Here is a 26,557-nt window from a genome sequence, read left to right on the forward strand (position 1 = left end):
AAAATCAGCTATGTGCAGTGCTGAATTTGTGCCAGACTTGTCTTTAGGAATTATGTCTCAAAGTTTCTGTGGGTTTCTGAACATCATTCTACAAAGTTCTGGAGATGTTAGTTAGGTATGGAATTGTTGTTTGAACTTGTTCTTTGTCTTTTAATCTCAATGCATACGATTGGAGAACACCGTTGAACAGTGATATCCTTATTATAATGATATCCGTTTGATTATTTGTAATCTCCCTGTTTCTTTATCTAATTGATGCAGAAGTCAAGAAAATCCAACTTGGCTGTACTTTATGTCAAGGTCATCATATTTATTATAATTAATGGCTAATGCTAAAATGTAATCAAAAGAGGCTCAATCTAATTATTAAAATGAGTCTGCACTAAGGATGCAAACAATTGATTGATTTACGACTAATAGTCGATTAATGGTTTATTAAATTAAAATTAGTTTAACAGATAACGTCCTCTTCGACCTTATTTAAATGTTGTAGTTTGGCCGCCATCCTGCAGAGGGCGCCGCTGACGGAATCAGTTGTTAGCTTAAGCGGAACCGATTAATGCAGAATTAAAGATGGCGGCGACGGGTCCCAGAACAGGAAAGACAAACGAGGTAAACAAGAGTCCGGTGTGGGATGCAAGAAGCTTTTTATGCGGTTCTGTTTTTAAATATAAACACTCGACATGAAGCTCTTTAAGTTTCACCTTAATAGCGCTCATTCAGCCGTGCTGCGTGACGAGCAGTGTCAACTTCTCACTCCAAAAATTACCGAAATGCTACAAAGGCGAGAATGTGATGACGGAAAAAAGAGGGGGAAACGCTGATAAATTGTTAATAAGACGGTTGATTTTGAGGGTCTGTTTAAGTTTTATAATGCGAGAAAAGCACCAATTTATGTTTATTAAGTCAGTATTTAAGGCAGCTTGACAAAAAAGTTGAAATATTTTTTAAAATTTAGTATATTCTTAATGCAGCCCTTTATGTAATGGGAAGACATTTGGTCCTCTTGATACTAAAGAAAACTTTTAAAAGAAAGTTGCCGCTTATCAATTAATCTGTAGTCACAGAATAAGAACTATCAACTTTAGATTAAATCATTAATCGATAACTTGCATTCCTATTCTGCACTCTGAGGCTACGAGGTTAATTAACTTTTTTTGGACACTTCTTTTACAGATTTGTTTGATTTTAAGTTAAAAAATATACTATTTAGATTATACTGTCAATTTAACAAAGGTGTGGAGATTTCCAACCTCCTCTATAATTGTTTAAGATTATGAAGTTACCGCCTTTTCTCCCTGAGCTGTAGTAAAGTTGGAGGAAAATACCAGGCCTTCCTGGATTCACATGAATCAAAATGGAGGCTTTTACAGAGTAAACAGGCTAGTTTATTCTGTCCTGTTTATGATTGCATCTCCCTGACCTCCCATGCTGTGGTGCAATGTCATTTCCAGGCCAGCTGGCAGCGGGGACATGCGAGATTGTGACGTTGAACAAGGACAGCAGCCAACCACGACGGACCATCGCCAGGCAGACGGCCCGCTGCGCCTGTAAGAAGGGCCAGATCGCCGGAACTACAAGAGCCAGACCTGCCTGTGTGGACGGTAGGAGCCAGGGGTTGGGTGGGTGCAGGGGAGAAGGGCGGGGGCGAGATCCTGGCTTTGCTTGCTTTGTTTTTAAGGCCCACTTAGTGTTTGAGTAGTTCCATCCAGCATGTAGTTTCACTTGAGTGAAAATTACTCAAACATGAGCATGCTACTCCCGAGGCATGTTTGACTGGAGTGGAGAGATGTGTTGGCTTTGAAGCACGTTGAGATTACATGTAAAATCAAAGCCGTATCCAAGTGTTCAACTGTGTAAACAGTTTTTCACACAGCTGCTGTAAAGTTTGACCTTTTTTTTCACTTATTTAGTTTAGGGTTTAGCTGGATAAACCTGCAACAATGTAGGAGCAAAGTGGATCACTAGGGCTGCCTTTATGTTACTAAGACCTGCACCAAATCTATTTACGGCTGAGTCACTTGCTAAAGCCGCTTCAGGGGAGTTTCAAAATCCCACACTAACAGATGGGCTTATTTTTTCCTTGAATAGTGACACCATTACTGTAATAATATGTTTCAGCACAGATGGAAATAATTTTCTTCATTCTTGTTGTTGTCATTCTTATGAGCCATCCAATCGGCTAGCTGGGATGGGTACTGATTTGAAAAACGGCTAATTTAAGTCCTTCTGAAGCAAGACCCTATTTTAAGGTTCCTTTGGTGGGCGTCCTTGATGTGTACAGCTGCAATACGTAAACATTTCAGTTTTAGATTGCCTTCAAATCAAGTGATTAAAATGTATTTCCTTTTTGGGAAAAAAGTGCTTTTAGGAGTATTTTTTTTACGCTGTACTTTTTACTTTTACTTTGGAAATTTTATTATGAAGTATTACTATTCCTGAGTAAAATTCTGGATACTTTACCTACTGCGAATAACTTCAGTGAATGAAGAACAAGATTGATCTAAAAGTTGGATTTATAAGTTTTACATTGAAAGAAATTGATTTGGAAATGTGTTTCTTTCACCTGATTTTAGTTATTTTGTAATTATGTTACTTACATGAATTATTTTCATCCTGGCCTTTACCAAAATGTCTACATAACTTTATATTTTGTTCCATTTGATGATGTAGTTTTCAAATATTACTCAGTACTTGAGCTGCCTTTTTATCAAATACTTTTTTACTTTTACTTGAGTAATTTCTTGCGTTGCTTTTACTTTTTTCCTTGAGTAAAAATATGTTGAAGTTATTCTGCTCTCTTACATGAATAATTTCTCGGACAGCTACTTCTTTCTTTTACTGAAGTAAAAATATGTTCAAGTTGTGCTATTTTTACTTGTGTACAATTTTTGGCTACTCTACCCAAAAGCTAAATCAGAAAAAATCTGTAAGGGAGCAAATACTTTCCAACACCCTATACAGTCTCAACTTCAACTGCCTTTTAAATAGGCTGTCACTCTCTCGTGATGTGGCCTCTACCCAGGGTGGGGGAGGATGTCGTGTGCTCAGGTGAGGGTAGAGTAAATGCCTCTATTACCGAGATGGACCAGCAGTGAGCTGTAGCTTTAGATGTCTTGTTTTGGCTGTTATTCAACTGTGACTTCTCAGTTGTACACCCAATTGGAAGTGGTTTTTTGTCCTTGGTGCTCTGTTTGAGTGATCTTACCCGTCTATTACATGAGGAGTTGGCCTCACATCACTGTACTGCTTGCATAAGTGGGGGGAATTTGTATGGAAGACCGACGAAAAGATGACTTCTTTCTGTTTTAACAGCATAAAATATACATGCAGTTTAGGGAATAGTAAACTGCTTTACTATTCTTTTTTTTTTTTTTTTTTTTCAATTTCGATACCGATACAGATACCTGAGATTTATTATCAGTCGATACTAATATGGCTGATGATAAAAGTAATGTATTACAGTACCTCTCTATACTGTATTACAGAAAAGCATTGACATAAAACGTTTCTTTTTAAACACAGACATAAATGTACTGAATTACAAATGTATTTGATAACTCTGCATCAATACAGGACATTTACTTTCAGCAATAGATTCATAAACTTGGCCAAAGATGTAAAAACAACCTTAATTTGTTCAGTGCAAGGTGACAGACATGACTGGCTCCCGGCAAACTGATCACATTCTGATAGATCGAGTTAAATAAAATATGTCAAAGTAATTCATACTGATTTTGACACCAAAAGCTTTTCTTTCTAAATACCCATCACTTCCTTCCAGCCGGTGCACTACTGTTACAATTTTATGCTTGGACTTTCATTTCAAATTGTATGTCAGAAATAATTGCTTTGTACAGGAAACTATCTAACAAATAATGGCATTGTTAATATTGTAGTTATCTGACTAAAATTGCTTTCAGTAGAAGGCATTTTTATGTTTTATGCTGCATATTGCAACATGTTTACTCTGTGTATTAGAGATGCCGAATCCAATTTTAGCCAATTCCAATTTCTCTCAGAGAGCAGTAATTGTAAATTTAAATTGTGTATTTTCTCTCTCTCTCTCTCTCTCTCTAGGTTCTGGTTGAATTGAATGTTTAGCTGCTTTTATTATGAAACATTAAAAATATTAATAGTAAAAAAAATACAGAAAAAGCAAAAATGGCTTTTTCTGTACAGAGTTTTCACTTTGTCACTGAAAAACCAAAACTGAGATGTGCAGAATAAAATTAGCCTGGGAAAAAAAAAATAATAATAAATCTTTTCACAAACCAGATTATAGGTCTTTTAATCATTCTATCCATGACCCTGCTAAACACACAGAACTGTAACTAGAACCATTGAAGCAGAAAATGAGCAAGCAGGTGATGCTAATGTGGGCGCCTCATAATTAACGAGTATTATTCAGTCAGGAGTTTGGCCAGTTTGGAGCATATAATATATGCTAACACAATATCAACGTGTAAAGACATCGGCAGTGACATTCTAGAAGCAATTTTTGGTGGCAGTTCAACTGTGAAACCATAAAAGCATATTTCTAAACTGTTGAATTCTCAACATTATTTTTTAGAGGTAAACATTTATCGACTTAGCTGCAGAGTTTCATCGTTTCAGGTTATCCACTCTTTGAAAGACTGGAAGTAGTCTTAAAAGGTAAAGGTCTTTTTGCTTCTCAGGTTAACTGCCAACAAATGGCATTTTTCACGTTTGTTTAAAAACAGGATGTTTTTAAAGTCAAAGGTGAAATCATCTGTCTGATAGCTAAGGCTTGGCAAATGAATCAACAGAACAATGATCCCCAAGCACAACAACAAATGCACAACATGGCAAAATAAAGATGTTGCAATGGCCAAGGCAAAGTGCAAACCTCAAAGATACCAAGGACTGATAAAGTCCTTGGAACTACTTTGGATTCTTTTGGCTAAGATGGATGTATAACTTATTGAATCGTGGGGTACACTTGGTTGTCCACACACCAACAGCATTTCCTGTTACGCTTTTTTACTGGTTGCATTTCCATTGACTAGATCATTGCTCAATCTGACATTTTGGAAAGGCCACTAAGAAGATGACAGGAAGTAGCGAGAGGATGATGGCGTGGTGTGTTTTTTAAAGATTTATCACGTGAACAAGTTTATTCACATGTGATCTTAGTTGAGTTTCTTATTTTGTGGAAATACTGTGATTGCAAAAATGGAAACAAATCTACTGAATCTTATGGGTTTTTTTTGTTTGTTTTGTTTTTGGCAGTTAAGGTTCAATTCAAACGGCTTAGGTCATAATATGTTTGAAGTCACTCTTAAAACTCTGGCATTATCACACATTGAAAGCATACTATCATCTGCTTATAGTGGAAATTCAATACATTCTAGCCCAACACGCTGCTCTGTAGTTGTATCTCCATAAAACTTATGTCGGAATTTGGCCTTTTATTTTGAGAGTGTGTGGATTTGTGTGTGCCTTTTTAATACGTTAGAGTTGATACACACAGACACACACACACACACACACACACACACACACACACACACACATTTGTTTTGGTTGATATTACAAAATCCCACAGCTTGATATTATTGCTATGCAACGTGGAGACGCCTGCCTCCACAAATGCAATCTCATTTGTTTATTCGGAGGGCAGGCTCGGCTCACAGTGGTGGGCATTTAAACTGCGGGGAGGAGAGAGGGACCTGACGGGGGACGGAAAAATAAATAAATAAACCCGCGTCAAATGCCACAAATGGAATTTCAATCAGTTTTAATCTGCTGGAGTCCTTGAGGTCTGCTCACAGTTGTAATGTGCCTTTGCCTTGGCTGACATGATCGGTGTCCTTCATGCTTCAGATGCCGTTCGCATCGGTCATCCGGCGCACGCAGGATAATCCGGAGCTCCATCAAAAGTCTCACACCGCACCTGATAATGAAAACAGAGGGAGTGCCGAAGAGTCGCTCTTTTGTTGTTGTGCATTTCCTACCCCTCCAGCTCCTTTGTGTCTGTTTATTGCCTTGAGGAGGAGAAAATGTGAGATAAGTCGTCAACACGATAAGGGAACTAGCTCAGGATATAAGAAAAAAAAGGAAAAGAAATCCCCTAAGAACTGCAGCTCTGTGGAATAAAGTGCTCTTTCATTCTCTGCGTCTTCTATCCCTTTCTCCTTCCCCCTCTTGTCTTCCTTTATCTACTCTTCCTGTTACAGACACTCATTCCTGTGGTCCTCTGCTTTCTCTCCGATTGTATGTCTTTCATGCCCCTACCCATTCATGTCCTGTATTGCAATCTAGTTTCTAAAAGTACATTTTCTGGTAACTGCTATTTCATACTCTCGAGCCCTTTTACATCTGTACTTGACGAGTTTCTAAAGAGCTGATCCTGATTCGTATTAGGAGGATAAGAGACCGAGAGAGAGTATTAGACAGGAGTAGAATCACCTACTTGAGTGGGCTGCTGGGACGACAGACATAGGAGGAGCAGACTCCTGGTCAGTGTGATTGTTGTTTAGGTAGGGATACCGTATGATGAGATGCTAAAACAAAATTCAGTTCAATTTAAGACTGGAAAGTAAAGTTAACCCTGCTACTATTAAATTGAATGTACTGCTAGACATGGGCGATCTGGACTTAAAGTTTTATCACGTTATTTTGTGGTACTTTTCTGGTGGCAATAAATGCAACAAATGTGATATGAACTATTTATTACTTAAAGTTTAGTTAACTGTTTGACTGTGACTGTGTAACCTCAATTATAGCTCCACAAACGCAACATATGAAAAACATATGCACAGAGTGACCGCATTTAGTCATATTTTCAAATTTCTTAATATTTGTTGACGCTCTAATTGAACAAACTGGAGAAAATAGTTAAAATAACAGGAAAAAACACACAGACACAACCAATCAGGCACACTTTCAATGTTGAGGTCAATATTTGTTATTCCCTCACCAAAAACATACCTGGAGTGTTGCTTGGATTCTTTCATGCATGGTTTAGAAATCCTTTCATTTCCGTGGCAACTATTCAACTGTGGAAAACACCTTGGTGGAACTAGCCCCGCCTTCAAGGTGCAGCTCTTCTTCAAGCCTTATAGAGCACTTCTTCCCCCATGACCTCTCCACTCAGCTCCTTCAGACTAGCCAGCTGCAATTAGCAAACACCTGGTGGAACTGTGCACCTGCTGAGCTCATTATAGGAACTGCTTTTCAGTCCAGTGCTGGTAAAACCATTGTTAAAGGATTAATAGAGGAGCCATGTTGTGATGACTTCCTGAAGGTGGAGTTTGAGAAAGACCAGGAGTTCTTAAAGAGACAGAGGCCCAATTTATCGGCTTAAATTACTTAAAAGAATTTTTAGTTTGTAATATTTGATATTGAAATTTTTTAACAACTGAAGTTAATGTAGTTACTTGATTGTGGTATAAAATCTCACTTTGTGCTTGGAAAACACATACCATCCCTTTGAATATCACCCTCAAAATACTTGGGTCAATGCATCCTCATGACAGTTGAGTTTTTTTTGATATACTACAAATCTTTTGAGAATCTTTCCACTGAATCCGTTTAAATCTGAATAACCCACAACAAATTAAGATTTTTGATAATAAAAAAAAAAGTATTTTTATTTTTTGAAGAAAGGTTAGCAAGTGTGTAGCAACCAGCTCATTTTACAGGGCCGCAAATTTGTAAGGGCATTCTGCCACTGCCTTTTCTTCCCTTTTGGATTATTTTTTGTTTCCTCACATGCACCCTAACATACGCGCACACACACTCCACTGGCTTAAGACTGATGACCATGGGCTGCGGCCTTGTCACGGGGCGCGAGGGCAGGCAGATGGGGACCGCAGCCCGAGGTGGGATGCTTCTCCTTGGGTGTGCTGGTTTACAGGCTGTAGCCTCCTAACTGGAGCGGGGTCACTTGTCACATGCTGCTTTTTATATACCAATCGCGCGTAGGATAAAACGGTCCCTGTAATCAAGTTCCCCCCGTTTACGTTCCGTCTTGTGAACATCTTCATGTATCTTGCTGTTGAACAACTTAGATGAACATAAAGTTGATTTTAATTATGAAGTAGAAGGAACTACAATATATGAGTTTCATTTATTTTTTTAATCTAAAACAAGTAAGCTTTTTTTATGGTGCCTCTAAATAAAATTGTGTGTCCTATCTTCAGAATGAACTCACACTTTTAAGTTTTTTGTTACATCTTATAGGTTTATTTAGCTCTGCCCAGCTTTGGATTAGCTTTGATTACATTCTTGAAGAACAGCATGATGTTTTCATATACCAATAAGAAACATTCAAAGGGCACAAACACTTTCACAAGTCCTGATTTTAGAAAATATATATTTTTGTCAATGTTGGAAACATTCTGTTTCACACAGTTTAGTGTTTTTGAAATAGCTTCCATTTAAATTCAGGTATGTGATGTTTCATGCACCAAAAAAAATTATAAAAAATGTATAGGATTGTGTTTTACATTTCAATTTACAAGATAGGGAATACTTAATTTACAGTTGGAAGTAATGATTTATACACTTAAGAATTATATTTTCCCTTCCTTTTAATATTTAAATCAGGATTATTGTTTAAAAGCTAAAGCAACTTCAACTGTTTTACATCATGTAAAACAGAAACTCCCACAACTGAGCATTTTTTTCTGTAATATTTTACTTTTTTTTCCCCATTACTGAATAATGTAAATCTATTGAAAATATTGTTGTACGGCTTTCTCTCCAGAGAGACCAGAATCAAAACGCCTCTTTGCGAGTTTTTCCGAGCTCGCACACGAATACCAAATTTGTGTTTTGCTGTGCGACGAGCAGGGAAAAAAAAAAAAAAAAAAATAAAAAAAAATAAAAAAAAATATATATATAATAACAAAGAAAGCTTCTGTTTTCCCCTTGGGGTGAAAAACGGCTGACAAGAGGTGCCCATTAGCATAAAAATAATGCAAAGTGTTGTGCTCTGGCTTTTATAAGGTGGCGAGAGTTACGGTAAGTTTCACATCCATTAACCTTGCATTATGTTGCTTTGTGGCTTCTTCCCTGCTGAATTCCTCAATAAGTCAAATCCATTTTTCACAGTTTCTAGAAAGAAAAAAAAAATAGAGAAACTAACCTGTTGTTTGTTTTTTATTACTATTAATAAATGGTGACTTGGAAAAATGTAGTAAAAGCATTTATTAGCAACAAAACAATTATTAGTGAGTAAGTTTAAAGATTTTTGCTACAGTGCTCTCAAGAGGAAGTGCGTGGCTCATTTCTGAGCTGAATCTTTTGTAGAAAAGCTACTCAGATCTCAATGCTTTTTGTTTTAAAACATATCTTTATCCTTTTAAGTCAGATTTTTCTGTTTTTCTTTAAAGTAGTCTTAATCTAGAGTTCTCCAGGTTTTCTAAAGATTTTTCAACAATTTCCTTAACTTTGGCTTCTTTGTCGCTCACTGTTTTATCTCGACATTGCAAATGTCTCTTTTAGTAAACATCCAATCCTCTATATGTGGTATTTTAGTTTTTTTTCCCCATACAAATCATTTCTCTGTATAGCAACAGATATCTTTGTTTAGCTATTTTAAACTATATTCATTTTAAATGGTCGTTAATATCCCCACTTGCACTCCAACTGGGAGGCAAACATAAACACTGCTCGACTATAATAAAATACATGACTGTTTGTAAAGGAAGATGCGAACAGAGTTTATAGATTCAGCTTTAAACTGTGACTATGACTTCAGCTCTGTGTGCTGCATCCATGATGGGTGACGATTTAACTCATTGATCTCAAGCTATTTCAGTGATTACGAAGGCAAGGATGGGTAACAATAAAACAGTACTACTGTATTTTTTGCAAATATTCAAAACCAAAATGCGTAACATGATAGTTTTCCTTGTTAATAAAAAGAAAAAACAATATTTATTAAGTACAAATGTATGTGTAAGCTAATTTTTTTTTCTTTTTGTCATGTCTGCCCGTTTCTTTTGCATCTGGAAATTTTTCCTAAAAACTGAGCTATCTTTCTTGTTACTCTTTGTTCTATACAGCCAGCATATTATTCATTGAAATTAAAGTCGGTTCAAAAATACCTTATTTATCCCAAAGGGAAATTAAATTGTTACTCATATTAGCCATGTATTTTCTAAGTTGTTGAAACGACAACAACTTTGAAACTTTGCACAACTCAGTATTCAAGACCCGGAAACAATATTTCATAGTTGCATAGTAGCATGTCCTTGTTGAAAACACCAGCGGTTAGCAAGAACTGCTAATCCACCTCTTTTGCTTTTGCCGCTCGTCTTTAAGTCTCAGAGAGACCCAGAAGTGTTGGATATGATCGTTGAAATAGATGGTTTGAGCTTCCTCCTCAGGAATTATTTAACCTTTCAAGATATTAATAAGCTGAATTTTTTTGTTTTGTCATGAAAACAAAAAAGAAAAAAAAAAGGTTGATTTTAATGTTGTGACTGTATACATAAATTTAATGTCAGTTTCAGATCTGCTGGAAAAAAAAACATCTGTCATGTACAATCAGAAAAAAAAAAATTTACACTACATGCTTTCATTTTTTAGTTTTTCCCATTAGATTTCTTCAATCTTCTTTTATTACTACCAGGTCTTGGCGCAAAAAGTCATGAAGATTACTCCTCTCCATTAAAGCGCCCGCAGAAATAATTAATCTCTGCCACACTAACAGTAAATATTTAACATCCCCGACGATGCAGCTCTATAGCTCACACAGATGCCATAACACTTTCAGGCAAAGCGGTTACGCTCTCTGTTAATGAAGCTGCATTATCCATGCATCCTGTCTGCACTGAAACCTCTGCATTCATAAATTTGCAGCCGTAATGTGATGAAGTGCGCCCAGGTGTTCCAAAGAGCCGAGACGTTGATAACGTCAGAGGGCCTCGGCGAGCCATTGTTGTGTACGTTGCGTTTTATTAATGGACGTGGAATGAGAAAGTGGCCACTGAAGTTCTCTTGAAGTGCTTGATACGCATCAGCGGATATAATAAAGCAGTCATATTAGCTATGCCCCAAGCACTTACCCTGAAATTTTTAGTAACGTGATCTATCCTTTCTCTAGCCCTTATATTGCAGCTTGTATTTTTGATATTTCCCCAGCAACAGTGAATGTTAGCCAGTAGAAAGAGAAAAAACAACAATGGAATTACAAGTCCTTTTTTTGCTTAGCTCTGTGCTGATTCGTTCAGTAATGGCTCTGCTGAAGACCCACTCTGTAGTGAGAGTTCATGAAGAGGGATGTTGCCTCAGTAGATTGCCTTCGTGTGCTTTGTCTGATGTCAAATGAGCCATCAGGCAATTGCACTGAAGTATTGTGGAGCTCTTCATAAAGTACGATTCTTAGCAAGGCCAGAGCGCCAATCACTTCAGCCCATCGGACTCCTCTGGACACAGCAGCCTTATAAATCTGCAGGAACAAACCTGTCCCCCATCTTTCTTTTTATTTATTTTTTTTTTTTCACAAGGTCCTCACAGAATACACATGTAACAAAAGCATAAGCCATGAAAGGCTGTCTTTTAATGCAGCGCTACAATGTAGAAGTTAGAGTGAGATGTAAACTTTTTTCACATTTCAACTCAACTCGATAATAAATTAGTGCATATTAAATTGGGATTTGGTAGCATCATGTTTGTTTGCATGATTGTTATCCTTATGTCTCTCTTTCTACCAAAGACTGGATGACAAGTCTTTGGTTCATTGGTCTCAACTAGCGTCTTTTTTTTGAAAGTCAGTTTTACTTACAAAGACTTCAGTGTCCATTTTATTTGTTGTTTCAATTGTTTTGTTTACTTATTTTGGACATTTAAAATTTGTACCTGTTCTAGTGTTGGATGTTTAAAATTTAAAGTTTATATTAACATTATGTTATGAGAAAATGGTCTGCAAAAGACTGAGACTGCACTGCAAAAACATCATATCAATATTGATTTTAAAAAAAGTGAGTTCTACTGGCAGATTTTTTCATTTATGAAATTTTTCCCATGTTCCCAGTGGAACTAATGCTTATTTTACTGAATATTATGGAATCGTTGACTTAAGACAAGCCCCTATATTTCTCTTAAATGCTATTTGTTAGTTTTGTCTGATTTCAAGTGTACTAACATATTTAGACTAGAAACGAGACAAAAAAATGGAATGGTTAGTTTTTGCACTGTAAATGAAGGTCAGTTTGGTTTAGAAAAGGAAAACACATACTAACCCTCTTAACAAGTAATAAAACAACAAAGAATATATATTTACATCCAAATATACGCAATAAATATATATATATATATATATACACAGTAAGTACAAGACATTGTCAACCAGTTAATGTTTTATATAATACCATATTTGGACATAAACAACAATACATTTAGCTCAAAAAGGAGCTCAATAACAAGAGTTATTGAGGTGTGACAAAATTTAGTAACAAAATAATAAAAAAGTAATATTTTTGGAGAAAGGATTTTTGTCTGGTTGATTATTGTTGGTGTGGAGTCAGAAACGAGGCATTTCTAGAGGTAAACACCAGGTCTCACTGCTTCCAATTATCCTGATGGCCTTCTCCTGCCACCTACTGCACCGCAGACAGAAATAAACCGTGCAGACAGGAAACTCCTACAAGCTTGGCAATAAAATAAATAAGCATGTGTGAAAACATTGAAAAAGGCAAGCTCTCACCCCTCTGACCCTCATTTTCTACAACTCTTCACCTCTACGTCTTTCATGTCTTCACTTCCTCTTTATATGTCCGCCGCCTCCCTCGGCAGCAGCGCCATCCGGCAGCAGTTATGACTGCGTGCCTTCCTTCCTAAATGCCGCCGCCAGTCCTCGGCGTCCCCCACAGGTCTGCTCACGGGCACCGTCTCGGTTGACGGCCCGCACTCTCTCCACCGAAGCCTCGCCGGCCTAATTGGAAGGGAAACGTCGCCCCCTCCCTCCTCTGGTGTACATGCATGTCCAAGAGGGTAAGCCTGTTCGTCAGGCTACGGGCAGTGAGCAATTAATGAAGAATTACCGCTTCGATGGACCCACACGGGGCCCGGGCTACGATTTACAGCAGTAGGAAGGTGTCAAGCGAGTCGGGCAGACGGAACCGGCACGGAGACACAGTGACCGAGGAACAGATAAATCATCTATCTGACAGAAATTATGCTTCCTGTTAAATCTCGCAAGTGTGAGAATGCTGGTTATGTAACCATCAAGAAACACAACAGTGTTACTAATCAAAAAGCTTAACCAGAGATTAAGATGCAGCAAATGCAGGGATATCCTTGCCATCAATACCAATCAAAGTCCTGAAAGGAATGGAATAAATGACAGCACATTTGTGTATCATTTATATAAAAATACAAGTTATTAGAATTGATAGAAATGATTGAACTTGAGCAGGCATAAAATACATTAAAGGAAATTTATTGTTTTTCCTCAAAATGTTTTCAATTATTAGCTGAAGTTGGGGGATGCTGTAGTGACATCACTCCTCTTATATGAGAGTGTCATTTGGAACCCAAGAGTTTTTTATGCTGTGCGCAGTCTCACTGTGTTAGACTGAACCAACGTGCGCCTTTACACAAGGTTTTTTTTTTTTTTTTTTTTTTTTTTTTGGTGGTGTTTTGGAAGTTGATGGTATGATGTAATAGTTTATCATTATCAAAATATTAGCACAAATGTCCTGATGAAATTCAACGTCCATTATGCCCACCCTTGTCACAAAATGTTATGCATCTGGCACTATTCAAATTCTAAAGTGTTTCATGAGGACACAGCATAAATAATGAAAAGAAATTAAAACATAATATTTAACACATGTGACTTAATATATTTTCGCCAAAGTCAGCACTCAGATCTTCAACACTTAATTATTGATCGAAGTAGAGTTGCCACTATTGCCTCTGGACAGTTTTCATTGTTTTTTGCGGGGGCAGAAAGGGATGGGGGGCCGTTCCCTTTTGTTGAGAGTAATTCATATGATTTATGGATGAAAAACAAAACTATTTGTTTGATAGTCATTATAACGTATTTATTCCAAAAGTGCACATTTATATGAGTTGGCTCATGTAGTCTCTTAAGTGATGAGCTAGTTTTTGAAACGACGGTTTCAAAGTTGCAATTTTTGCTTAAATTTCCATCAAGCACGTCCTGCAGTTTCAAATCCTTTAATGAGATGCCAGAGAAAGCACCAGAGAGACTTTGTTTTTTCAGAAATGAAGCAGTGCCCCTCGTCTACCTGTCTAACTGACTGAAAGATGGCTGCTGTACTTCAGTTACAAGAAATTAAAAACAGTCTGTTTGGAAACAGTCCTGGTATGAAAAGGGAAGAAAAAAAACCTGACAGTCATGGTGTGAAAACCTGTTACCCATGTTTTGAAACCGACTCGCAACATTTCTCTTAATTTGCTACCGGAAATATCTTGTTATACTCGTATCCCTTCTATGAAATCTAGAACTGTAGAAATTAATATCTTTTTGTAATAAACAGTTGAAAATATTACTTAAACTTAAATGTATCAAAATAAGAAATAAATGTTATAGATAAAACAGTACAGCAATAGAAAGGATCGTTTTTGCTTTTCCTACAGAAAAAAAAACATTTAATTTTATGATTCTATAATTATTTTATTTACTTTGCTAGACCTTTGCTCAAAATGATCCTCCAAGAAAGAATCTCAAACCAGCATTTGTCTTGTCACTTTGTCTGCATGATTCACATACTTGTATAGATCTGTATCATATTAGCAGAAGGGATCGTTTGGTTTTTATCTCAGGTGCCTGTAGGAATGTGAGAAATAAAAACCATTAATATTGACAGTTTTCATGGAACAATCTCATAACACAGCACAGGATGGACCAGTAGAAACTATGTGAAATATGTTCGAAGATAAAACCTTTTATAGGACGACTGCATGACCTGAACAGGAAGGTACTGGTTAGTGTTATCTTACAAGAGGCCTGAAAATTGATTGATAACATAGTGGATAGTATGTGAATTATGTGTTTATGTCCGCAGTACTAGTGCATCCATGTTATTAAAGTATTTTTTAGACATTTTACATTGAATGTGAATCTGTTTTAGTGAAGGTGGAGCCAATTTACAGCAAAAAAAAAAAAACAAAAAGTAGCAGTTGCTGTACTTTGTGCACAATTTCCCCATGTTTTCTTCCTCGTCTCACCTCCGGGATGTCACATTGACATCCCCAAGTCTTTCAGGCGCCATCAAGAATTTTCGAAAGTGCTACAATCTCTTAGTGCCTCGCACAGATGTAAAAATGTTCCCTTCTGGCAAACATTGAGATACCATACGTAGAAAGACAGCTTTCTTTAAAGTAATTTTCTGTATTTGTCAAAATGTCAGTCAGTGACAACCTCTGTGAAGCATGTTAGCATTTTGGATCGCAAAGCCACTTTTTCCTGCCAACTCCTGATGGAGGCTCAGATGAGGCGGGCCAATCAACTCTCGAGCCCCGCGTGCCATTTGATTTCTGCCGCTGACGGAGGCAACTGCCAAGACGGGGCTGCGAGTGTTCACTCACTCGTTCACTCACTCACTTCCCAGCTCCGATCCAACACACACGCGAGCCCATCTGGCACCGTGAGTGAGGAGCCGCTTTTCTCTTTTTAACCCCCATTACTCACGAGGTGCTGATTCCATATGATGGGTGTCAGAGCCCCGCGGTGTACATCTCCACACTCATGCTCCCACTTATCTTCCTTTCATGTGATTACTGGTAGTCTTTTGTTCTTTTCTGTTTTAAGAGCCAGAGATGGTTGGATGAATGCTTTGGTGTATTGGGCACCAGCAGAGTGAAAAAGATCCCCGTACTCCTTTAACTTTCCGCATTTTGTTCAAAACCACAAACTTTAATGTATTTTTTATTTGAGTTGTTGTATGGACCAGCATACAATTGTGCATAGATGTGAAATGGATAGAAAATACACAAAATTTGGTTAAAAATAACCCTTTTTATTACCATGAAAGCACCATCACCGTGGTTAAACATGGCAGAGGCGTCCTCATGTTGTGGGAAGTTGGTTAGCATTGAAGGAAAGATGGGTGGAGCCAAATGTTGGGCAGTCCTGGATGGAAGCCTGTTGGAGTTGGCAAACAACTTCAAGCCTGACCAGAACCACAATACAATACGGCAAAAACACAAAATTTTGCCAAGTATTTTGTCTAGTTTCTAGTTAAAATCTCCTTATATGCTTTAAATGAGACAAAACTAGCTAAAGCAGAACTTTTCTGCAAGACATAGTTGCTTTTTACAAGTCAATCATTCTTGGATTTTGATAAAACTGAATAGTTTCCACAGGTAGATTATTTTCCCATGTTGTAAGTGAACAAATTTGCCAGTAGAACTAGCTAGTATGAAGATTTCATATCTTACAGAAAAGTTCTTTAACTAATTTTGTCTTATTTCAAGTGTTTTATTTCACTCTAGAAACTAGACAAAAATACTTAAGATTTTGTGTTTTTGCAGTGATTGGTTTAAATGTATTTAAAAGGCCTAATTAAGTCCAGAAATGAATCCAATCTAAATCTTCAACAAGACTTGAAAACAGATGTTAGAAAACACTTTACCCAATCTGATTGAGCTTGATCTGCAGTTTATTTTGCGAGGTGGAGCAGGCAAACTGCTCTGCCTGTAGATGTCTGAGTTAATTCTGGTATTTGTCAGAAATACAATTCATATTTTATAGATTTTTTTTTTTGCATCTTTTGACTTGTGTGATGCTGAAAAGTGTTTCCATTGCTAATTTCGACACGCCGAAAAACCACCTCATCCTAGTGTCAAAACATTTTATAGAATGATTTTTTTTTTCCCAAAATTGTGTTCAATTAAGCACATTTATTTTCAAAATGTCAAATTGAAAAATGATATGGTCAGTGGAAACACAGCTTGTCAAATACAGCTAATTTTGGTGTTTTAATGAGACAGCGTATGAAAAGATTGGAGGCGTGCGAGTGCTTCAGCATGGCTCTATAGTACACTTCTGTGTAGAGTCAAGAATCTGCACTCGGCTGGAATGCCGGGGACGATGTGGAGAAAGTCAACATGAGCAGGAGGATTGGGAGGTCATTTGAGCCAGTCTTTATGTTGTCCAAACACAAGCAGCATCACAGTGAAAGCAATTACCCACCGCCTTGTATGATCCCATTAAGCTCACGTTGGCTCATTTTCAGCACGCATGGGCCCTAATGATGGACGAAAACGAGATGAAATAAATTGCTTTTATGCATTTTGTGTTTTAGTTGCTTCTAATAAGAGGGAACCTTGAGTGTACGGCCTTGGCGTGATTGGGAAAATATCTGCGTACGCGTGGCGCTGCAGCAGGAAGCAATTTGGTTGGTCAGTGGATGTAAATATAACACGGTTGTGATTATTCTTTATCTTCCTCATTAAAGCGGCGGAGGAACAGCTGCACGAGCACACTGGGCAACTAAAGAAGGGATGCACTCTATTGTGACTGAAATGATAAAATGCATAATTAGGTAGTCAATGTTGTGTTCCATCTCACGCTCGCGTATCCTCACTCTGTCTTGGCCTGATAGGTGCAACTCTATGTTTCCTCTCCATTTTCAGAAATGATGATGTTCATTAATGCAATGCAATTTTGGGCAGGCCTCTCTCTCTCTCTCTCTCTCTCCCCTGCGCTCTTATTCTCCGCACCGTTTTGTCTTTGGTAATTTACCTTTTATTGGCTGGCTTAGCAATTTCATCAGAAACACGGGTTCATTTAATAATGTATGCGTTTCGCTGTTGTGTACCGTTCTGACACCCACCTGTAATTGCAGTGCAGCTGGGTGCACTCGGCTGGATGGATGCACCCGTTGATGGCAAGGACTTGGTGAGGAAAATGACGACAAAAAAAAAAAAAAAATTGATTCAGCAGGAGAATTGCGTTGTTTCCTCCAAACCATGTTGCTTTAATCTTAATTTGATCTAAAGCTTAGTTGCTAATGATGTATTGTCTCACTTTCACTGGTGTTGTACATTTTCAGCTTTGCAAAAAGAGTAATATAGAAATGCAACAGCCAGATCTAAATTTGGTATTATGGTTTTATGCTGTGGGTGCTGTTACATCAAGGGGTAGCATGAGCACACAGAAAAAGATCATTTCAGTTGGGCTACAGAGGAGTTTTCTATTGCTTGCTTTTATGTCTGGCCCTCTGGGAGAGGCTGTCCCTGTGTGTTGTTACAGTTTAAGCACTAAAAAGAAAATGGCTCGACTCTCCTAGATATTAATTAAAACATTGTCGCGTTGCGGCTAATGAAAACATTGCATTGTTGACAAAAGTAGCTCCTTAATGAAACGATTTGACTGCCTAATCATAAAGTCCGACTGGTGACGATTCTTAAATAGGGTGATATGACTCACCGCCCAGACTGCCATTCAGTCGAAGCAGAAAAAGTAGTACACAGTAAATGTTTCTGTTATTTCAACAACAGATTGAGTAGAAAGAGTTAAATTAACACCAGTTCTACTGAGGACCAAATAGACTTAGGCACCATGTTAAATTTATATCCAAGTGTTGATTTAACACAGTAAAATTTGGTGTGTGGGAAAGTCATTTGCTCTTCAAAGGAGTTTTCTATTGCTTGTCTAGCTAAGACCTTCATGAAGATTTGCCTTTAAACTACTGGAGACTAAAGACCTCAACGGTGAACATAGATCCTTGAGAAGATTCATGTCTTATAAACTTGTAACTTTGCTTAATGAACAGCTCCTTAAAGCTGCAGTATTCAACTTTTAAAAACAATAAGTATTTTACATATTTGTTAAAACTGTCGCACTCTGTCCTGACTGTATAAGACATTTAATCTGTGAAAAAAAGCTCCTCTGCTATATGTGTATGGAAGCATACACATGTTCCTGTCTGCTCCCAGTCAGAAACAACCAGAGCCATGAGGAGGGTCTTAGAGCTGTCAATCAGGCTTGTGTATGTGCTGTTCATTGTGCTAATGGCAGAGAAATAACATTACAGAAAAACTGTTCGGTGACCATGCGAACTAGTTGCACATTCACACAAGCTATTAGGCTAGCTATTAGCTGTAGCATAGCAGAAAGTAAGGGAAAGGATGTGAGCACTGTGTGCACAAGGGTGATTGTTGGTATCTTAATTGTAGATTTCCTTTCCGTGATAGCAGGAGAATTGCTGGATTCTTGTTTTGGGTTTGTGAAGGCGACTGACCTTGATCAAGATCTAAAATAATTTGGTCAAACCTGAACCTAAAACTTCAATACTGAACACAATCAAAGATCCAAGACATATTCAATTTAGCTAATCTGGTAGAGCAAATAAATTTCAAATGCATCATGTGGATCTACTTATGTGTCGCTGGACTCCTTGATGGTCCTATGTACATATGTACCGTCCTGAAACCCGACTGCAGTCACCCTTCACTCTCTAATTGTCCTGCAAAGCCCTGCAAGTGAGCTCATGGTCATGGATGTCTTTGTCCTTGGGTTGGAGCACATTGGGTTCACCTTGTCATGCAAAGTTTAAAAAATGAGAGGGGGAAAAAAGGGAAGCCTGTCTTGTTAAGCATGCACACCGATAAAAGCTAGCAGAGCGACATACTGTAGATGCTAGTGCCTCTCAGTAGGATGGACATCATTATCTCCACCCTTCACACCCTCCTGTCCTGAGGAAGCTGTTAATCTCGCTGTTCAAAGGGGGGAAAAATGAAGGAAAAACTGATGAATGAAGTTAAGGGAGAACACCTCCACTGCTCCACATGTGCCATCCTCCGCTGTCGCAAGGGGACAATTTTTATAAGAGCCAGTTATGGAACATCACATGGCCAAAATAACATTAGCGTGGCGGTGACAAGCATGTGAAGGCAAGATGAATCTGGGATAAAAATAAGGGGAAATGAATACAAATGGTGTCTCCTTCACCTAGAGGGGGAAATAAATCATGGGTGGACTAATGTGGTGAATTCTTTCACCTTCTCTCTTTGCTGTTTTTTCCCCCCCTATCGTCTCCACAAGACACTCGCTCTCCTTCTTCTTTTTTTTTTTTGTGGCCTTTCATTTCCCGACTCACTTCCTCTGATTAAGTTAGCTTCCAAAGTGTCCTTCTGTATTAATAAACCGCTGTGGGAGCGAAGAACGCAGAGGTATTTGTAGGTACGTGTCAAGGTGTCATGACGTAGAAATGCAGCAGATTCTGTCGTCTCTCTAACCAGAACGTAAAGTGTGACTTAAAAATCTCTGTTTTCCTCCCGCTCCAGTTGCATAGCGTCCGCAAGGTTGCTTTAGGAAACACAAATAAGCTATTAAATCAACGGTGTCTAGTAAATTGCTTTCCCGCTTAGTTTACTTGTTTGAGTGAAATACTGCTTTTCGAAATAATTGAAGCCGCACTTTGTTTTACAAGCAGAGGTGCATTCTTAATCTGATATCTCCAGTGTTTTGACCTTCAGTGGTTATACTTAGCAGTTCAGTATATCCATGTATTCATTTATTTTTCTTTCAAATCGAGTCCTTTCAGTAGTGATCTCAAGTCTGTCCTTCAGTGGCTGAACATTTCACTCAGTTTTCACATTAAGAGTCTTAACAAAACTGTTTTATTCCAGAAGAAAAACAGAGGATGGATGTACTTTAAAAAAACAACTAAACAACCAATAAACTGCATTGGACTTTGAATATGATGCTCTTTTTATGACATACAGTTCACAAAATGCTCACCTTGGTGACGAAGGCTTTGGTCCTCATCCGTTCTTGAATTTCTCTAGCATGACGAGTTGCTTTTGGAGATCTTTTAGTGGACTCAAGTTGTTCGAGACAAAAAAACCTTCGACACAAGATATGTCTTGTAATAGCCAGGCTTTTTGCATTTTAATTTCATAGCAGATCTGATCACATTTGTCCAGTTACTTTTACTTTAAATGATACTTTACATTAAATTATTAATACACAAACATTGCTAGTTCCAACCTTTCTTGTTTTTACAATGCTTTTTTTTTTTAGGTATTTCTAACATTTTGATCTTTTCTATTTTGGCTCTTTTCTATTTTCCTGCTAATCGACGCAACTGTTGGCGGGGTATCACTTTGGTAGAATCTGCCTATTGTGACAGTTCCCCCTTGGCTCTCTAAACAGAGCAGTAATCCACATGAAACCCCATGTCCATCTGCATGTGTCCGAATAATTCGATTAATTCTGCTCAGCTGTCCACCCTGATGTTAAAGTGGATTGAAAATCACAACTTGAGCCTTGGAAGCATGGAGTCGAGCCAACACATGCCCACTGAAAAGCAAACGGATACAAAGCCATCTAAGTGGATCGCACATGTTGCAGATTGAGATATAATAGGTTAATACGAACACAGGGGCAACCAAATGGATTGTGGAATAAATACAGAAGGTAAAATTCAAACATTAGGCGCATGTACTTTTTATTTATTTAAAAAAAAACAAACATGCAAAATAGGTCTCCGACTACCATTTACGCCTTTGGATTTCAGAATGTTTGTGAATTTAATTACCAACCGGCTGTACAAACAGAGGTTTTTAGATTCAAAGCAGCAATTAGGTGTGTAAACGCTGGCCATTTGAGCCAATTTGCCTTTACTACACACATTCAACCTGCATATCTGCAGATCATCTTTGACTGACGCATATAAAGGATTTAAATGATGACTTTGAAGACTTCAACAATCCTTTTGGAAACATTTCTGCTTTGATCCCAAAACCTGAAACTGCTTCTGTTATTTTCCCTGAAAAAGTGGAAACACCGCGGTGTAATGGGACTCGGCTAGACTGATTTGAGGGAGCAGAGGGCATGTCCCGATTGATAGATGGAGGAGGAAGAGGCAAAGCCTCGCATCAGGTGATTGTGTGTTACACGCACACCCGCAGGCAAGTCGACCTTGCTCCCCGCAAATCTCTCCGAGTTTAAAGTGAAGCCAGAGGTTCAGTCCCAAGAACAACACTTTGTATGAGCACTTAACATGGATATAGGAGTTTAAAGGCCAGGGCTGGGGAACGGTGCGGCGCATCACGATAAATTTACGCCAAATACGACCTCTTTTTTTTTTTTCTTCTTCTTTTTCTTGTGAACTTCTTGTGAAATCGAATACGAACTTGTTGGGTTTTTTTTGTTGTTGCTGTTTCCATTGTAAGTAGAAATAGTCACTGTTTTTTTTTTAATTTAGTTTGTAGAATATTTAATATCTGGAAAAATATGACAAGCTTAGTATTTTTTCCTACAGTGTAAATACCAGAAAATGAGCTAACTGCTTGCCTTCTCAATGAGAAATATTTCATCTTGTCCTCAATTTAGCTATGAACTAGTCAATACAACCACAATGATTCCAACATATCCAAACCCAGACAAGACGGACAGAGATTGAACATTCAAAAGGATAAATCTTTACTCTTTCCTGTTTAGCCTTCCTGTTTTCCAATTTTGCACAGCCTGACTTTTTCCACAAAACAGGGAATAATAATTTCTTTTTAAATAGCTTCTTTTGTCCTTCCTCTGACTTAGTATTTAAACTGCTGAGTCTTCTCCCAACACTAACAACTTCCACACTGAAAAGGGTTGTTTTCAGCACAGATTTGAGTTTCTTGTCCATTTGTGTTATCCAACTGTATGAATATTTTTTAAAAGTTCAGATTTTAAAACGACTAAAATATCCAATCCTTTCTTTCTTACACTTTAGGGTCCATTTAATTTAATGCCAGAGAAACTGCTGCAGTAACTGTGCTTTCCATCAGCTGTAAAGTACATGACATAGTGCAACACAAATAGTAAAACAGGCTAATAAAGTGTGCAATAGCCACACTTAGGTTAAATTTTGTAGGTGTGTGTTCACTAAAGCGGTGAATCAAAGTCTGAATAAAATGTTAGATAATGTGGTATCGTTTAAACAGTAGTGTAGTTTTTGTTTCATGTTTCTCCTGCTTTATTGTGAAAATATGGCATTTGTACTCAATGAAACTCCAAGGATCTCGAACTGACCCATATATAATCTTTAAAATGACCATTTTGCTCTTACTTTTGACCCTTGTCGATGCTCTGACACCAGTCCTCAGACAGGCTATTAATTATACGGCTAAAAGATCCCGTAACTAGTCTCTTGGCTAACGCCGGCCTAGAAGATAAAAGAAAGTATGAGTAAACAGACCTCATATTATAATGTGGAGTCCAGCTGTGTCTGGATGAAGCTAATGACCCCACCCTTTCATCATTGGCACTAATTACACTCATCAATATTAATGAGCTCATTAGCATGGTGACAAAATGTGTGTAATTTATGAGCTATGTGTTCGCATTAGGAGTTAGGAAGGGAGCAGAGTGAAGAGAGGGAGGTAAAAATAAAGTGGAACTATACTTACCAGTCACAGTGAGCATTACTAATATATTGATATACATTTATCGTGAACCGTGTCAACCAAAGTTAGCAAAAGACAGTGTTATTAGAGAAGGAGCTACAAAATGTCATGCCTAGTAACAGCATTCATATTCATGAACATTTATTTTTGAATTAATGTGACAAACAAAAACGTTATGGATTATTGTAGAGTGGGAGTAAAAAGACATAATGTTAAAAAAAAACCTTTTTACATCTTCCTATCATCTGACTTGCATACACATCACTACTAAAGCGAAGTTTTGCAAAATTCTGCATGTTTGCTGCACCTCTACATGCCTTTAGGAGACTTTAAACATGGCTTCTTTTTCAACTGTGTCTTCCTTATTTCCACGCTTTCATAAGTCAGTTTTATGGAGTGCACTGCCCTGTTGACGGATTCTCCCACCAGAGTTGTTGGTCTGTGCAGCTCCTCCAGGCCTCCTAGCTGCTTCTATGGTTAACTCTTTCCTCACTTGGCTTGTCGTCGTAGATTGACGGATATGTTTTGTTTAGCTTTGCAGTAGTGGATTCTGCCTTACTGTGTGCAATTCTTGTTCAAGAGTGATTTTTACCAATTGTAATAATGACAAACTTGATTGGATTGTTTTTTTAACTAGGGTCGATTGGAAACTGTAGAATAGCATTTATTGGAAGATGTGTCATTCTGTACGTCAACAGGTTTTTTTTCTAAGTGTCTTGATGACATTAGTTGTGAATAGGCTGAACTGAAGCTAAGTTTAACTTGAATTTGTGTTGGTCTACTACATAAAAATGGAACAAAAATACATTGAGGGTTATTACATAACATAAAAAAACTGAAGGGCTGCAAATTAATATAAAATACCGTATGATATTTTTTGCAAACTTCTCAAATTGCACCTCCTAAAAAATCTTGAAAATATCGTTTTAGATTTTGGCTGTTGGTGCTTTTCAGAGATTTCTTTTTTTTTTTGCCCTGAAGCGGCTCACTGAAAATTTTTGAGCAACGATCTTTTCACACATCACCTCTCAAGCACAACTTGATACGCCTTTACTGAAATTATATTCCATTTTTGAAAGTTCAGTCACCAAAGCAGGGAGCTGAAGTTGCTCCACCGCTGAGTAGTCCCCTGGCTGTGTGGTGGTGTATGTGTGAAGCAGGGGGCTCTGCTGTCACTCCACACTCACGTCGAGTTGAGCCGCTACCGTTTGTCAGGTGTGAAGGCAGTCAACTACCTCCGTGCAGATGGTTGCTTTACTTTTTTATTTGCAGCAGATTTTTTTTTTTTGCAATCCCTTTAGGAGAACTAGGGGGAGCCAGATTGCCACACAGATTGTGCTATCTCCATGCAATGCCCCAGGACTGTTAAAACATTAATAAAGCTGATGATATCCACCTGTTAAAACCAATAGATATGTTTTGTTTTGTAGTTATAAAAAAATAAGGAAAGTCCAGTGAAAAACAGCATGATACAGTTCACACCATGCAGGTGGCTGTCTCTCTCTCCCTCTCTCTCTCTCTCTCTCTCTCTCTGTCTCTCTCTCTTTTTTTAGATGTGCAAGGATAAATGTGCATAAGAAGAATGACTCCTGTGGGAGACAAGATCATCTCTTGAGACAGGACAAAGTCAATATGGAGAGTTACACAAAACCCAAAGGGAGCAAGCCACCAGAGGCGAGACGTATACTGACTGATAAAGATGAAGAGGGATAGAGCGAACAGCGCAGTGGGTTTTGTCTCTGTGTGTGTGTGTGTGAGAGAGAGAGACAGAGAAAGCAAGGGCAAGAGGGACAAAGGAACTGAAGAGGCCGTTCAAAAAGCATGTTCTGCTTTAAACGTAGATGCTTTGCCCATAATTTATCTGCAATAATGTCAACACATAAATTAATTTTCATTAGTCTTTAGTTGCCATTAAACTGTTCTTGATCATTTACAATACTTGGAAATATGTGTTTGACTTCAGGTTCCTCATTATGTCTGATCATCTTTAAAACCCAGTTCATGTGCTTCATTAGGACTTCCCATTTGCATAAGCAGCTGTAGGAGTCTTGCAATGTGGATTATATAGCTTAACCATGACACTAATACAAACATTTACAACAATAATCAGTAATGTGATGAAATGGTAACAAGGATTTATTACAGTTAAAACGGCAACTTGTTACTTTGATTTTAATACATAGAAATGTGTACTGAGAAATCACTGTTTAAAGTTTAAGTTTTGAAGATCTACCTGAAGTTAGAAGTTCAAATAAACATGTTTATCATGGAGAATATTATTTCTTTTTCACTGTGCTTTGTAGAATAACACTGGGAGTCTGTTAGCTGTTAGTTAGCCACAGTATTTGCTCACTTGTCTAGCCTGTGGTCTTCAGCTCAACAGAAATGCTGTGCTAGCTTATTAGCATGTGAGCGTTGCTTTCAGAAAAGCATTACCTTAACAACAGTGATGAGTGGATCTCCTTTTGCTTATGCAAAATTGCTTTCCAAACAAATTTACAAGATTCTCTTGTAAATAAGTTAAATGTGAAGGTTTTAGCAGTTCTTCTCCAAAACACGTAAGCTAGTTAAAACTGAAGTACAAACTTTGGAAATTGGATTGATGAAGAATTCAGAAGTGATTTGACTTCATTTGAACTAAATCACTCCATAATTTGCTAAGTTTGTCCATTAGCATTTAAATTCATGTTGATGAACTTTCTTGTAAACAAATAATTATTTGTAGCTAGTTTTTTTTTTTTTTTTTTCTTAATTGCACTCAAAGCAACTACTTGGTTGTTTTAAAATGCTTTTCTGAAATAATGATCATAATAATGGAAGTTTTAATTTGTTAATGGATTTTTAAATAATTTAATGTTGCATTACAAATAAGACGTACTTTGAAATGTTCACAAAAACTCAACTTTCTACTTTTAGCGAGATTAATTTTGTTGCTAATACAAGGCCTTAATTAGCATGCTAAAAGGTTTCACAGCAATAATTAAAGCTTTTATTTACAAAATAACAAAAGTACTCTAGCTGACCAACTTATTAATGTAGAGAATAATTGTTCTTCTGAAAAAAAAAATGAAGAAAAATACGAGGTAAATCTCCAACAAATAACGAGCAATACATTTTTGGGACATAAAGGGGCATTCTCTTGTTTTTCACTGAAGCATTGTTTCCATAGAACTAAATTGAAGTTTGTGATTGTAAGAAAGCACTATTAACA

At 37.6% G+C, this 26,557-nt stretch overlaps 1 non-coding gene across 1 annotated transcript in view; it reads left to right on the forward strand.

Moving 5' to 3' along the window:
* Window positions 1-526: 526 nt before the first annotated feature.
* tafa5a (TAFA chemokine like family member 5a) overlaps window positions 527-26,557 on the forward strand; it is a 69,998-nt gene continuing 43,967 nt past the window's right edge. The window contains exons 1-2 of the transcript XR_015762102.1: window positions 527-612; window positions 1,455-1,604. This is a non-coding gene — a transcript (TAFA chemokine like family member 5a). The remainder of the gene's footprint in view (window positions 613-1,454; window positions 1,605-26,557) is intronic.

The sequence above is a fragment of the Poecilia mexicana genome, unplaced genomic scaffold (assembly GCF_051168715.1).
Source record: "Poecilia mexicana isolate PSO_F unplaced genomic scaffold, ASM5116871v1 scaffold_23, whole genome shotgun sequence".
Classification (NCBI taxonomy): Eukaryota; Metazoa; Chordata; class Actinopteri; order Cyprinodontiformes; family Poeciliidae; genus Poecilia; species Poecilia mexicana.